Source organism: Ornithodoros turicata, chromosome 1 (genome assembly GCF_037126465.1).
Source record: "Ornithodoros turicata isolate Travis chromosome 1, ASM3712646v1, whole genome shotgun sequence".
Lineage (NCBI taxonomy): Eukaryota > Metazoa > Arthropoda > Arachnida > Ixodida > Argasidae > Ornithodoros > Ornithodoros turicata.
Window position 1 is genome coordinate 186,304,612 of NC_088201.1, and position 15,150 is coordinate 186,319,761.

Here is a 15,150-nt window from a genome sequence, read left to right on the forward strand (position 1 = left end):
TACCCTCATGTAGATTGGACCGGGGTGAGAGCTCGCTCATCTGTTAATGGTGCCCTATTGGTAGACCTGCCCCTAACGTTCAACTTAGAGCAACTTGTGCCTGTTGCTACGCGAATTACATCTTCTTCGGAAGCTGTACTTGATCCAGTTTTTGCTTCGCATCCTGATGACGTGTCATCCATTTCTGTTTTTGATGGGTTGAGTGACCACAAGGTCATACATTTCTTGTTGAAATCGAGCACTCCTACCCGTCATAGGGGCACTTCAACGAAAGTAATCAGAGATTATAAACGCGCAAACTTTGACGCGATTAACGATGGTCTACGTATGTTCCATGATGCTTTTGTTTTGGGCTTCTATGAGAGGTCTGTTAACGATAGCTGGTGCCTTTTCCGTGACACCCTCCACGTTCCTACATTACGTATAAGACGCCATCCAAAATCGGCCTGGTTTTATAACGAAGTCAGGGTACTGCATAATAAGAAAAAGCGACTATTTAGGAAGGCTAAAAGCTCCATCTGTCATAATTCCTGGAGAGATTACAATTTGTGCGCTAGTTCTTATAAATCTGCGCTGAGGAAAGCTAAGAACAAATATTTCGGTCGTGACTTACCCCCTCTTCTAATTAATAATCCAAGAAGGTTCTGGCAGGAGATATCCCACGAAAAGATAACATAATCCGTATAGCTGACTCCAGTGGGAACCCAGTATCTTCTAACATGGCCGCTTCCTTATTTGCAACGCATTTTGCATCGGTTTTCGATACTAGTCACGAAGACCGTTGCGAGTATACTCCCCTTCATTTTTGTGCAGACCTAGGCAGCATCAGTGCCCCGGGCATTTGGAAGTTAATTGAATCTTTGAAGCCATCCACGAGTTCGGACGAGCCTAATGACGTCAATACTAAAGTTCTGCGCATGACAAAGGAAAGTTCGAATGTCTTCCTTTCCTACATATTCTCCCAATCCATACAGGGGTCTGTGCTGCCGAATGATTGGAAAGTAGGGAAGATTTAGGGAAGTCTTTAAGTCAGGCAACAGCTTAGTTGCCAGTAACTACCGGCCGATCTCGCTGACCAGTGTCTGTTGTAAATTATTGGAGCACATTATTTACTCTCACGTTGCGCAGCTTTTAGAGGAGAGCAACTTTTTTACCCGCTACAACATGGCTTCCGCAGACAACGGTCTTGCGAGACCCAGCTTTCTTCACGACCTCTGCATGAATGTTTTCCTCCGGGAAAACAACACACTGCTTTGGCCCCTGCTTCCCATAGACGGGTGGTCCTGGAAGGCCCGGCTAGGACTATTCAGCTCGTCGCCATCTCCCCTTTCCTTACTTTCCCTTTCATCTCCGCCTCCTCTCTTTCCTTATTCACCCTCTTTGGCGGCAAGGGTCAACCTTGAGCAGTACTTTCAGTATCTCGTTAAAGCTGCACTTGCGTACAGCGCAGAAGGATGTGTTAGTGTGCGGAGCACGTTCCTTTGGTTGGGGTCGGTGGTGGCCGACACACCTACTGCACTGAATACCACATATTCTTACGTGGACAATCAAACCCCAAAAAGACGCGATCGGCCTCCCAAAAGAAGCCGCAAGGAAGTACTCAGCATGAATTTCCTTAATATCACTGAAGAACCCTGGTTCTCAAAGTATCTAATTATACATTCAGAAGACCAAGACTGCCCACTCGAAAAAATGTCTCCATTTCTGACTGCAAAGGCCCTGGAACAGTTAATTGGGAAATCGTATGATGCCAAAAAGCTGAGAACAGGTGACATCCAGGTTAAAGTTCAAACAAAACAACAGAGCGCAGCCCTTCAGTCACTAAAGAAAATTGGCGATGCCGCGGTATCTGTTACAGCACATCGCACTCTTAACATCGTAAAAGGCGTGATTTCTGTGGACGAATTGCTCCCATGCTCAGATACTGAAATAAAAGAAGGCTTAAAAGATCAAGGAGTCGTGCTCGCAAAAATAATTGTAATGCGCAGGGAAGGAAAGGAAATCCCAAATAAGCATGTAGTCCTGTCTTTTCAGCTTCATACACTTCCTGCTTCGTTGAAGGCAGGATACATCAACTGCCAAGTAAGAGCATATGTTCCTAGCCCAAGGCGCTGCTTTAAATACCAGCACTTTGGATACAGCTCGCAAACCTGCAGGGAACATGCAACATGCCCAAAATGCGCAGAGAAAGAACACGCACCAGAGCCTTGCCAGAACAATGTAACATGTGCAAACTGTCGCGGCGAGCACCCCAGCTACTCCAGGTCGTGCCCCCGATTTCAAGAAGAAGAAAAGAAAGAAATCTTAAAAATAAAGACACAGCAAAACATCACATATAAAGCAGCTAAGGCGCAACTGGAATTCCAGAAAAAAGGCACTTTCTCGGAAGTGGTGCGCAGGAGACTGGCACCACCTGGAGTATCGGCGGAGGCCCAGGCTCCTGGACCTCCACTCCACACTCCCCAAAGAAAAGAGGGGGCCACGGAAGTGTCCCCTCAGGCTGGCCAAACCGCCAGCCCAAACGGGATGGCAACAGCCTCATCAGAGGTTGCTGGCTCCCCTTTTTTTTGGGACGAGATTACAAGCTATCCGTCCCAAGCCATAACAATGGAAGTTGACGACGACGACCTCTCATCACAAAAGTCGCCGTCGAGTCTTCCAGCTGGTTCTTCTCACGGGAAGGACAAGCGGGAGAAGTCAGGTGGTAGAGGTAGAGGAAAGCATAAGCAGCAGCAGAAAGTACCCCCACCAAGGATACAGGCTCCATAAAACCATGCAGAGACAACACAAAATTCACATAAAACACACACACTACACAATGCAGGTGTTCCTTTTCCTCCTCTTAGTTATCTTAATGAATCCTAGCAATATCCTTCAGTGGAATTGCCGGGGCCTGCTCACAAACAGAGATGATGTTCACGATCCCTGTGACACACACAATGCCGCCTGTATTTGCTTGCAGGAAACGTATCTGAACCCCTGTAACCCTAATCCATTCAGACAGTGGAATATGTTTAGGAAGGACCCATACAACACAGCACGGGCTTCTGGAGGTGTTGCAGTTCTGACACGAAAACACCTTCCTGCAAGGCACCCATTCCATTAAACACAACACTTAAGACTGTTGCTATTCAGATTTGTCTCGATAATGTAATAAATGTATGTTATCTCTATCTTCCACCTACGATAGCTACTGAACAGAAACAAATAGAAGATATTTTGGAGCAGCTTCCCTCACCGTTCATCCTGCTTGGGGATTTCAGTGCACATAACATCCTGTGGGGAAGCCAAAAAACCGATAGTCGTGGGAGAATGTTGGAACGAGTCCTTAGTAAATACGGGATTGCCAAGCTAAGTAAACTCTACATCAATGTCTTTTTCCGTAATAGACATCTCATTGTGCAGTTCTTCTCTTTTCCACTGCGTGGACTGGAGAGTTGAACAGAATCCCCGAGGTAGCGACCGTTTTCCGGTCATTATGAAATTGCATGGTTACACCAACAACATAAAAACACGTCCACCACGGTGGAAATTACAACAGGCAAACTGGGACATATTTGAAAGAGAAGCAAATTTCCCGTCTTCTGCTTTTCAGGGTTTGAATGTTGAGGAGGCAAATAAGTTGATCACTCATACAATTATAAATGCTGCTGAACGGTCCATTCCTCAAACATCTGGCCGACTCCCCAAGCGCTCCAAGCCTTGGTGGACGAGTGATTGTGGAAGCACACGCAAAGAACAAAACCGGGCGTGGGGCGTCTTTCGACGGCACCCCACTACAACAAATCTAATTGCTTTCAGGAGAGATCGGGCGAAAGCACGTTGGACGCGAAGGCAAGCAAAGAAAGAGCCTTCGAGAAATTTTGTATCATCCTTAAATAGTAACACTCCATCAAAAATAATATGGGACAGACTAAAGAAAATAAAGGGCGACTATACAAGCTCGTGTGTACCATTGCTACACATAAATGGTACCGTGTGTCAAAGTATGGAGGAACAGGCCAATGCCCTCGGGGAACATTTCCAACAAGTTTCAAGTTCATCACATTACAGCAGAGATTTCTTAAAAATTAAATCATCTGCTGAAAGACAAACACTTGATAGTGGGTTAGATGAGAGGTGTGGCTACAACTCACCTTTTTCAATGGCGGAGCTACAAAGGGCTCTGTCATCCCCTAAAAACTCGGCACCTGGACCTGATCGCATAGTGTACTCCATGCTTAAACATCTTTTTTAACTTCATTACGGTCTGTCCTGGATTTCTTCAATTTTGTCTGGCTAGAAGGTGTTGTCCCTTCTGGCTGGAACGAGGCAATCATAGTTTCACTGCTGAAGCCAGGAAAAGATCCCTCGCACCCGTGCAGTTACCGACCCATAGCACATGGTCAACAACCGTCTTATGTATTTTCTGGAAGAAAATAATTGTTTAGATCAATATCAGTGTGGCTTTAGAGCTGCGTGCTCAACAGTCGACCAACTTTTGCGTTTGGAGACTACCATTAGAGAAGCCTTCGTCAGGAAAAGCACTGTATGTCTGTTTTGTTCGATCTAGAGAAGGCATACGATACAGCATGGCGATATGGTATCCTTCGAGACTTGCATGCACTTGGTATATATGCACGTGGCAGAATGTTCCAAAGTATTACCAATTTCCTACAGGGGAGAACTTTCAGGGTACAAGTTGGGACAACACTATCTCGTCCATTCATCCAGGAAAATGGTGTCCCGCAGGGGTCCGTACTTGGCGTGACCCTTTTTATCGTAAAAATGAACTCTATAGCAAGTGTTATCCCTACATCAATCAAGTATTCATTGTACATCGACGATTTTCAGATTTCTTATTGGTCCTCTAACCTCTCGGTGTGCGAACGTCGGCTACAGCTAACAATAAATAAGCTGGTTAGATGGTCTCAGGAAAATGCCTTCGAATTCTCTCCCGACAAGACAGTTTGTGTTCGTTTCTCGAAGGTTCGGGGAATGTTCCCAGAGCCCATCCTTTCTATGTGCAACCAAAGTATAACCGTGAAACCTGAACACAAATTCCTCGGTCTCATTTTCGACGAAAAACTATCTTTCTCAGCTCACCTGAAAACTCTCAAGAAAAAAATGCATTAAGTCTTTGAACATTTTAAAGGTACTCTCACACCGATCATGGGGCGCAGATCGCGATACATTACACCGGATCTATGTCTCCACTGTCCTTTCAAAACTTGATTACGGTTGTGTGGTGTATGGGTCAGCACGACCTTCTACTCTGAAAATGTTGGACCCTGTACATCACCTGGGACTGCGCCTGGTCCTTAGAGCGTTCCGGACCTCGCCAGTCGAGAGCCTTTATGTAGAAGCCAATGAGTGGTCTCTCGAAAGACGGCGGTTCTACCCGAGTACGTCATATGCATTAAGGATTAGAGGCTACCCACAAAACCCGGCGATCCCTGCTATGAGAGACACACAATAGAAACAGCTCTTTTTGAACAGACCTTCAGCGGTATTGCCATTTAATATGCACATGTCGCAGGAAATTGAGCGCTATGGCTTTTCAGAATATAACTCAATGATCCTTGAGTGCAGCAAAAAAATCTCACCATGGCAACCTTATCCAAAATGTGATAAATCACTGACCAGATTCGACAAATGTGATACGCCAAGCACTGTATTGAAACAGGAATTTGAGCACCTAAGAGAAACCTTTGGCAGCCATATTGAATTCTACACTGATTGATCAAAAACAAATACCAGAGTTTCATGTGCTATGGTTACTGGGATAGTTACACGTTCACACCGTCTAAAGAGCACCATGTCTATTTTTACAGCTGAGGTGTTTGGAATAATTTTAGCCCTCAACTACATCCTACAAAATCACATAAGATCCTCAGTAATATACACAGATTCTCTCAGTTCTCTGCAGGCTATTTGTAACATACACCCCACTAAAAACCTGGTAGTTGCTCGTGCAAGGAGCCTGGCAAGCACTATAGCTAAGGGCCTATCAGCTACTCTTCTGCTGGGTACCCAGTCATGTTGGGATACCTGGCAATGAGCGAGTTGATCATGCTGCTACGGCTGCGCTAACAAGTGACATAACCCCTTTCGAAATTTCATATCAAGACCTCAAACTATGTCTAAAAAGATGCATCAGTAACGACTGGCAGACATCTTGGGACCAGCAAACCAATAATAAATTACATAGTATCAATGTAGGCACCTGCTCACAAGGTATGTCCAGTCGACTATATGAAGTGCTATCCTCTCGCCTTCGCTTGGGACACACATACTTGTCGCATGGGTATCTTCTACGAGGAGAAGACCCACCGGAATGCAACCACTGTGGGGAACAGCTTTCGATCATTCACACCTCATCACGTGTCCAGCGTACCAACATCTTCGTCAACATCATTTTGCTCCCTTTTATAGAACCTTCTTGCCCCTCCACCCAATGCTTCTGCTGGGTGATGACAGCTTTGTTCCTTTTGAGAACGTGTATAGTTTTTTTTTAAAGAGACTGGGTTTTTAAAACATCTGTGATTTTAAATACTAATGCAACAGTTACTCACATTTTAGTCCTACACATGTACTTTTTAACTAACTAATCCTCAGTGCTATTTGGCGCATTATGGCCTTTGTAGCTGATGCGCCAATAAAACCCGAATCAAATTAATTAGTTCATTTTTAATTTTAATGATAGCCAAAATGTCAATAAAAGACTTGTAGCGCGCGATACAACAACGCGAAATACGTTTCGAAATACAACATCGTGCGAGAATCATGCCAGCGCAACTCTCATCTCCGAGGCCAAGGCCGTGGCAGCTTTTGTGAAGGAGGAAAATAGCTGGCAGGCACGCACAAGAATTGCAATAACAACGCCCGACATGCACAGGCACACTGAAACTCGCTATTGTTTCATGGGTTGTTGCAGCGTACAGATACCGTGGAAAAATCCAAGCGCACGAGGCACTCACACAACTGATATCCGGAGATAAACGCTTCGAAGGCAACGTGTGACCATGAACCTATTCGTTCTCGTGGCTCTTACTATTTGCTTTGTTTCAGGTGAGTCACGCTATCATTATTTTAGAGCTTTGCGAAGAATCGGATTTTTCGAATTCCGAATCCAATGCGTAATTCTGTATTCCAACTTCGCATGGAAGTAATGTATCTCACAAACAGGATGGATTCGAATCATTCGGAAGCCTCACTCTTAAGCGCAAAAGCGTCGGAATAGGGATATGGAACAAAGTGAGTGCTGCATCGCATGATGATCCGCACGCATCTATTGTGTATGCATCCGCATGTCCGTACCTATGGTGTATTACATAACTGATTCGATTATATATCTATTCACTTCATATACGCTTCGTATTTTGCGACTACTATTCGCACATGTCTCGTTTTTTATCGGCCTCTCTCTCTCTCTAGGTAACAGTCTGTGAAGCTCTATTAAAAGTCGCGTCAAAGAAGTGGTTGTAATATCCATAGATTGAGAAGTTACCCGTCAAAAAGAACTCGTTACAAGTTAAGTTACCGTGTTCAAAATATAACTAAGTTAATAACGAAGTTCTTCAGCCTGAAATGCAGCTCGCAGTTACTGAGTTACTTTAAAAAAAAGAACGAGTTACTTCCAAGTTACACTTCCACTGCGTTCGGAGCTAGAGGTGAACAAGGTCGCGTCCGAAAGCCACGGTCTTGAGGGGATTACGATATGGTCCCTTAAAGGGACGCGACACTCGGTTCTGCTATTCTTTCAATGGGAGGCAGCGAACAAGTGCCCGTTCGTGGAACCCAGCCCTCTCCTTCCGATTTGTTTCGGTTTCAGTCTGTCTACCAATGTCATCAGGACGTTTCTCTGGTAGAGGCCTATTCGAACGCTTTGCATCTTACGGCCTGAGGGCGCACAATGGTTCAGCTTCATTTCAATGGCAGCAGTTCTTACTTCCTGAATAAAATGCTGTCATTGATTGAACATCACGTTTTATGGCAAGAAAAAAGCCATGAAGGAACTGGAGAGAAAGCAAGAAAATATGTGGACGTGAGTGAAAAGCGAGTGAAAAGTAACTTGGAACTTAACTTAAGTTACTTTGGCAAAGTGACCTGAAAAAGGAACGAGTTCCTCTGGAAGTTAAAACGGCACAAAAGTGCCGAGTTAAGTTACAAGTTACCAACAAAAAAAAAGGAACTTAGTTACAGTAACGAGTTACCTCGAAGTTTGGTAATATCAAGCACACTATGCCGTCAATAAAAACATTAGGCACGGTGAAGACGAAAGAGCAATTTTAATCTGTTACTGGTATCCGCCTGTTGGTGGTAACCAAGGTCGTAGTGAAGACTGAGAGGTGGCGGGTTCAAATCCTTCCACCGGGTCTGATGTCCGAGGTTTTCTCTCGGTTTTCCGGCAAACTTTTCAGGCGAATGTCGGCACAGGTCCTCTTGAAGTCGGCCAGGTTGTTTCACAAAACGCAAACGCTCAAGAAACGCCAAAGGCAAAACGCTTCGTCCCACTTTTTTTTTTCTTTCTATGTGCGGTCCGACTTCGTTGTGACACCCTGTACAGGGACGTGCGCTTCTCTAGGCGGCGCGCCGAACACTGTGGCGGCAGCACCACAAGTGCAAGAATTTAAACTGTCAGTTCGCTCTCTATGTCGCCTTTTCCTTACTGCCGACTTCCCTGAAACTCAGGTAAAAGCAGATAAGGGAAGCAAACGAAATGTGGACGATTGTCCCGAACAAAACACGGCCGCTGCTCGTTTGTCGGCGTTCCTTTGCGGCTTCTTTCTCCGCTCCGAAACTTTACTGCGCGGTCCCTATATAGCTATTGCTGCTTCTATTATTTGACTCCTCATTTTCCTCCTCCTTTTGTGTGAATAAACATATCCCCCTCCCTCATTTTCTTTGTACCAAAAGCGGATCGTCCCAATGCCTGCTACATGGCTCCCGCTAAAGGCCCGTGCAAGGCAAAAATCACGAGGTTCTACTTCAATCCAAGATCTCTTGATTGCCTCAAATTTATCTACGGAGGATGTGGGGGAAACGCCAATAATTTTGCCACATATCAAGCATGCATGAAAACGTGTAAATGTAAGTCAATCTTACTGTGCTATAAAAGAATAGCTTTTTTTTTGTTATTGTTGTTAATTTTGTAATTGACTGGGCATCGTTCATTTCGAGATTCTGCAGCTCCTTCTAGTAACATCACCTGACCTTGATCTTGTGTTTGGAAAACCTGATACGCATTCCGCTGACAGTCTCGTCAATTTTTCAGCTACAGATACAGGGTGTTTCACCTAAGGTGATAAAAAATGATAACTGGCGACGTACTCGCCGGAGGATTGTGGGACTTTCGGCAATTGGCTTCTGGGAATTTTTGCCGCCATTTAGGAAGGCTTTGGACAATTTTTAATTGAGGGAAATTTATTTTTTTCAATCGGACTTCGAAAATTCCCCAGTGAACCTCACTTTTTTTTAACACAAATATGAAGTCCTCCACGGGCAGCAAGAGACCCAACATAAACTATGCACAGTATCGCAACAGAAATCGACTAAAAAATAGTAAAAATTCCGCTTTTGGCCCCGCCCGCTTGATTGTCGCAAACAAGAGCGCACGGAAGGTGCTGGGAGAGGAGGAAGTGTTCCCGCCTCTTGTTTTTTCATTTCGTACCTACGCGATGACCTTGATGCTGGTGTCAACTGTCTTATCAAAAAGAAAACCAAGTAACCGTCTTATCACAAAGAAGGCAAAACTAATGATGGCGGGGACACCTCCTCCTCTAGACGCACATTTCGCGCGCGGTTCTTTGCGAAAATCAAGCAGGCGGGGCTAAAGCGTAACTATTACAAATTTTTTTTCGACTATTCCTGCCGCAATACCGTGCATAGTTTTGGTTGAGTCTGCGCTTATCCGTGGAGGACTTCATAGTTCTGTAAAAAAAGTGAGGTTCGCCGCTCATAGCCATAGTTGCTTCGCAGCCATATCTAGCGGAATGTCATTCATGAGAGTCTGTGTTTATTTTACCGTACTGTATACAAAGACAAAATAACAATTATTGTCCAGATGCTTACGTCATCAAAGAACAGAGCGTCGTGCTGAAATATTAACTGCAAAAAAAAAAGCTATTGTGCTATTGTCTTTAAAAAAATAGGATGCGTCACTGTGTGGATTGCGCGTCACATAACCTTCGTTGTAATTGATTGTTATTGGTTTTGTTTTTCTTTTGATCTACGTAAACTGATTCGATAAGGGCAACAGATCTTTTCCCAGCACCGCCCAGTAACCTCCCGAAGAACTTGCAATATCTCCCAAAAAACATGGTTCAAAAAGGACAGATAATCTAAAAAAAGAGCAAAAAAAAACAGCAGCAGCTACGAGTGTCACACTGCATCACAGAATTCAAACACCCCTTCCCCTCATCATTGCGCGTCCTTGAAAGCGGTCCAGATGCTACAAGGCATGCGTCGGTCATTATCAATGCCAGTTCGCGTGGCGCAGTGGTGAGCGTGCTGGCTGTGTCACGTCGAGGCTGGGACGTAACCGGGTTCGAATCTCGGTGCCGGCTGTGCTGTCTGGTGTTTTCCCTGGATGTTCCTCGGACGCTTTCAGACATATGTCGGCACAGTTCCCTAAGAAGATTAGAACATTCCCCGAGGGCGATAGTCGTGACATTTCTCACCACTTTGAGGCCGACAATGGCGAGCCCTTTCCCCACCACCGGTCTGTATCAAGATGCACAAAATAGTGATTTGCCTTCAGGGGTGCAGATCTCTTCGTATCTCTAATAAATTTCCCTTCTGCTCTGCACTTCTGATTGCATCTGGATTCTTCTTTAGCTCCCAATACGAATACAAATGAAAAGTGTATCTGAAATACTTTCATGGTCGTTTTGATTATATTACCTGTCTACCTTCTCGTTTCCCAAGCCGATTTGAGGACCAGCTAATCTGCATACATGTCATTTCATTATTGCCATCATTGTCATTCATGCCATTTGATTATTATAAAGTGTTTTGGCCTGCGCGAGACACATGCAAGGAGCTCTGTGTTTTCGGGTAAAAGCGGTTTTTATCCCGCGATTTGCATCATCGTCACTTCCGGTAAAAACTGGAAAATAACTTGGAGCAGTGCCAATTCAGACGTCAATAAGGGCACCGAAGGACTCTAACCATTGGAGACGCAGCACAGCTGTTCCGCACCTTCTGCCAATCTAAAATGCGAGAAGTGCTCTTTTTTATTTTCTACCCGGAAGTCTACTTTTTCAACAGATATCCCGCGGTTTTACACTGTTTTACCGGGTTCTGAAATAAAACGTGATTTCTTAGCGCCGATTTTCAAAAAACGTAAAACCTGAAAACACAGGGCCATAAAAGTCCAGCTGCGGTACGGACAAAACAAGAACACCTACATTGTATATTAAAGGTGACCAATCAGCTTTGAAGTGCCGTGGTCAGTACAAAAAGTTCTTATATTCCAGAATATTACGCACAGCACGGCAGCCTGAACTATCGCATGAACAAGCAAGGTGGCACATCCTTGAGAAGCAGGAGCCGTACGAGGAGGACCTTGAACACGGAGTTATCGCTCGACGCATCATTCATCTGCACATTGACATCACTAGAGCTATTATCATTAAATATTGCTGCTATTCAACTATATGCTTTCATTTTAACGCGTTAGCATTGGGAGAGTCAAAATAGAAAAGCTGTGTGTGTGTGTGGTGTCTGCGTATGAGATGGTGAAGCCTCACAGAAGTGTACGTGGACATGTAAAGGGTATATAAGAGGGTAAATGTAAATGGAAGTAGTTGAAGGTAATTAAGAGTAAGAGCAATTAAAAGTAATTAATGGTAATTAAGGGCATTTAAGGCAACAAAAGATGAGTTTCAAGATTTTGATTTTTCAAGATAACGATCAAGATAACGAATTTAAAGGGACTCTGACCAGAAGTTCGACAAATATTTCGTTTGCATCTATTACGAAGGTATAATATGCCTCCAAGCCACACGCGAAATATTTTGGCTGTGCGCGGAGGCAAAGTTTGCCAAACAGGGAGCTGAAAACCGGCTTCGCTTTTCCCCCTCAACTCGCGCAATCGGGGTCGAAATCTAGCCTCTTTGCAGTGGACATCCGCCAATTTCCGTGTGTGTGACGAAGTCACGAGGGCCACGTTTCATTGGGCGCCCGGACCGGAAGTTCTGTTGTTAGTGAGTTTGTGACAGCGCCGGCATCCGTCCGGAAAGCGATCTTCAATATGGACGTCGAAGGCAGAAATGCGGAGACTTCGAGCCCGGAACTTCTTTCTGACCTTTCTGCGATCGAGACATCGAGAAGAAAATTCTGCGTGCTGAACAGCTCGGTAGGCTTTCGAAACGTCGCCGATGCCGCGAATGCGAGACGAAGTTAGAACTCTACGAACATCAGTTACAGATGAAGCAAACAGCATGAGTCGACTGTCTTCAGGTAAGCGATGAGCTTTTTAAGGCACACTGTGATCGAACATGTAAACGTTCTCAGAAATTTCGTGTTCTGATATCTAATGCGCACTTGCTGTTCATGGTGCCGGTGTGGCTGGTGTGTCATAATGCCGAAGGAGATCGAATGCTTGTGCTGCAAGGAGCTCGAAAACACTGCCGAATGACTGCAGTATGAGTGCATTACAACCCACAAAGATTTCCAACTTCTATTCTTCAATATGACTGTCCTGAAGGTCGCATATTGAACTCCGTGGGCAGCGCGAACCTATGAGCGACTGTATTCACAAGTAAGTCACATGTGTCCTTGTCGAACGATGTTAAAATTTGGGCGCCCAAAACTGGTTTGGTCCTGCAATAGAGTCGTTAAAAACTCCAGTACAGGGCGCAGCACATAAAAAGGCTATACAGTACACGACTCTGAACTGGAGAAAACCAATATAGGCAGTTTTGTAATTGTCAGTGTGCTGTGTCCTGAGTCACGTTTTCATGTATTGCCCTGTGCATAAGGTTTTAGCGTAGGTTTTTAGCGATATTGAGTGTTCTTGATTGTCGATTCAGTGAAAAGCAAAACAATTTTGGTAATGTACAAGATGTGGGCAGGTAAACTGCAGTTACTCTCAGGTACATGTAGAAATGACAATGCACACACACTGTACTGCAACCGGTTACCTATTTGCCTAAACTATATTTTACGTACATCTGTGTAGACGATGCAGATACACTGCGTATCGCCAGTTTGCAAGGTGAGTATGGCACAAGCTTGGAAAAAACAAGATCATGGTCATCCCAGCCTGTGCAGTGAAGAGGGTCTGGCAAGCCTTTCCCACAGAAAATGCCACAGGCTTCAAGTACCCAAGATCCTAACTGGGGGTACCTCTTCGCACAGCTCGTCTATCACATTTAAAATAATTCAGCATCTGTATTTAGGATGATCTATAGCTCTCAGGATGATGCATGGTTCATGAGTTCAACATGTTGTGTTGAAACACAACACTAGTCCTTTTTAATGAGTCTTGCGGAACGATAGATGAGCACTCCTTTCGTGACATTGTGTACCATTGCTACAGTGAACAATTTCTTGAGCAAGACTGATGAACGAACAAAAAATAGAGTCTTGTCTTCCAAATATGTATGTTCCTTGTAACTTCCGTATTTGTTAAGTGACCCATGTTGATGTCCCCCCTCATGTAATGCCTGCAATGGCCTTTGAGACGTATTCATAAATAAATAAAGATCAAAACCGGAAAAAGATGTAACACGTATCCTCTCTTTGTGTGAATGATACATAGACATTCTGAGAAGATTTGTACATAGTCACACTTTGCCTCATTTTGCATAAAGCCTAGTTCCACCTCTTACATCATCTCCACAATCTCCAAAGCAGTACAAGGCTAAAGTAATCAGCTACTACATAAAAAGAAGGAGGGGAGGAAAACAAATGCTGGCACATCTAAAATTCGAAGAAACCCTGGTACTTTCACGGGGCTACTCACGGCTCAGTGCTGGATCAGATCCCGATGGAAAACAGCTTTTCTGAGCCTCAGTGATTGATTCCCTTGATTGCACTGACTGTGAGGCACATCTCATTGGCTTGGTGGCAAGTGGGCTTGCGTCTGATAGTAAGATTTGGAAGAAAGGGAGCAAGGAACATCTCTCTACGGTCTTAAGAAGGATATCAACGTTACCTGTCAAGGTACAGCATTTCATGTTGCTTTCAGTAAGTACAACACTCCTCATAGCAGTTGCCATTCGTGTTGGGAAAGCATGCTGAAGTTAGCTCAGGCAGTGCATCCAGAACTGTGAATCGGGTTCATAGAGAGCACCTGGTGAGAGGGACAGCAACAGTGTCCAGTAAAGACTCTCCAGGAATTTTGTGTAGGTTTGGGGGTCACACCTTTTAATAGTGTTGATGGAAAGCAGGGTGTGTGAAACACTGACTTCTGGTAGATGAATTCTTGTTATTTATAACCAGGTACCCATGTTCTAGTAATCTAGAAAAAGCCTTGGCTCTCTTAGAGGAAATTGCTAATGAATCTGAGTGTCTTTTGTGGAAACAGGTTGTAACTGCCTTTCTATCCAACCTTCTTAGTTGCCCTAGCAAAAGCAAATATGTAATGCTGTACACCATATCTGATGCTAGCACACTAATTGCTTTGAGTGTTCTCAGGCTTCTGAAATGGAACTACCTCGTACATACGCTGTGCCATGTCGGCAACAACATAAATCAGACTGCCTTTACTTTTTAAATTGGCCCTTCAGTGCTTCATGTGACTGCTAGAATGGCACCCCCAAAACAATAGGCAGCAAGAATGATTTCTGCAATGTATTGAGCTTTGTAAAACAACAACTTTATTTGAAAATATATTCCAAAAGCCGGGTGACAACCTCATAATGTAGCGTCCTTTACTGCAAACACCGCTCAACACAACGAATAAAAACAGAGCGTAAACGTTTTGTCGCCTATCCGGGTGGCATCATCAGTACAACAGAGGCCAAAGATGAGCACATCAGCCTATCTAAGAGGGAATCTTACACATCCGATAGGGGGCCACGGTATGTATTACAGGCTGAAGCATCACGCCTGATAAAGCAGGATTCTAAGAATTTTCTAGGGTCCCATCGCTAGTCATGAGCAAAGGTTACTGCACCATCAAAATATATGTCCCTTAGGACAGCAGTGGTAGACTGATTC

The 15,150-nt window shown here is 44.4% G+C and overlaps 1 long non-coding RNA gene across 1 annotated transcript; it reads left to right on the forward strand.

The window, feature by feature from the left end:
* The first annotated feature begins 6,893 nt into the window (after positions 1 to 6,893).
* Positions 6,894 to 11,635, forward strand: LOC135378874 (uncharacterized). Its single transcript, XR_010418597.1, has 3 exons — positions 6,894 to 7,050; positions 8,899 to 9,072; positions 11,460 to 11,635. It is a non-coding gene; the product is annotated as an uncharacterized LOC135378874 (long non-coding RNA).
* Positions 11,636 to 15,150: the final 3,515 nt, after the last annotated feature.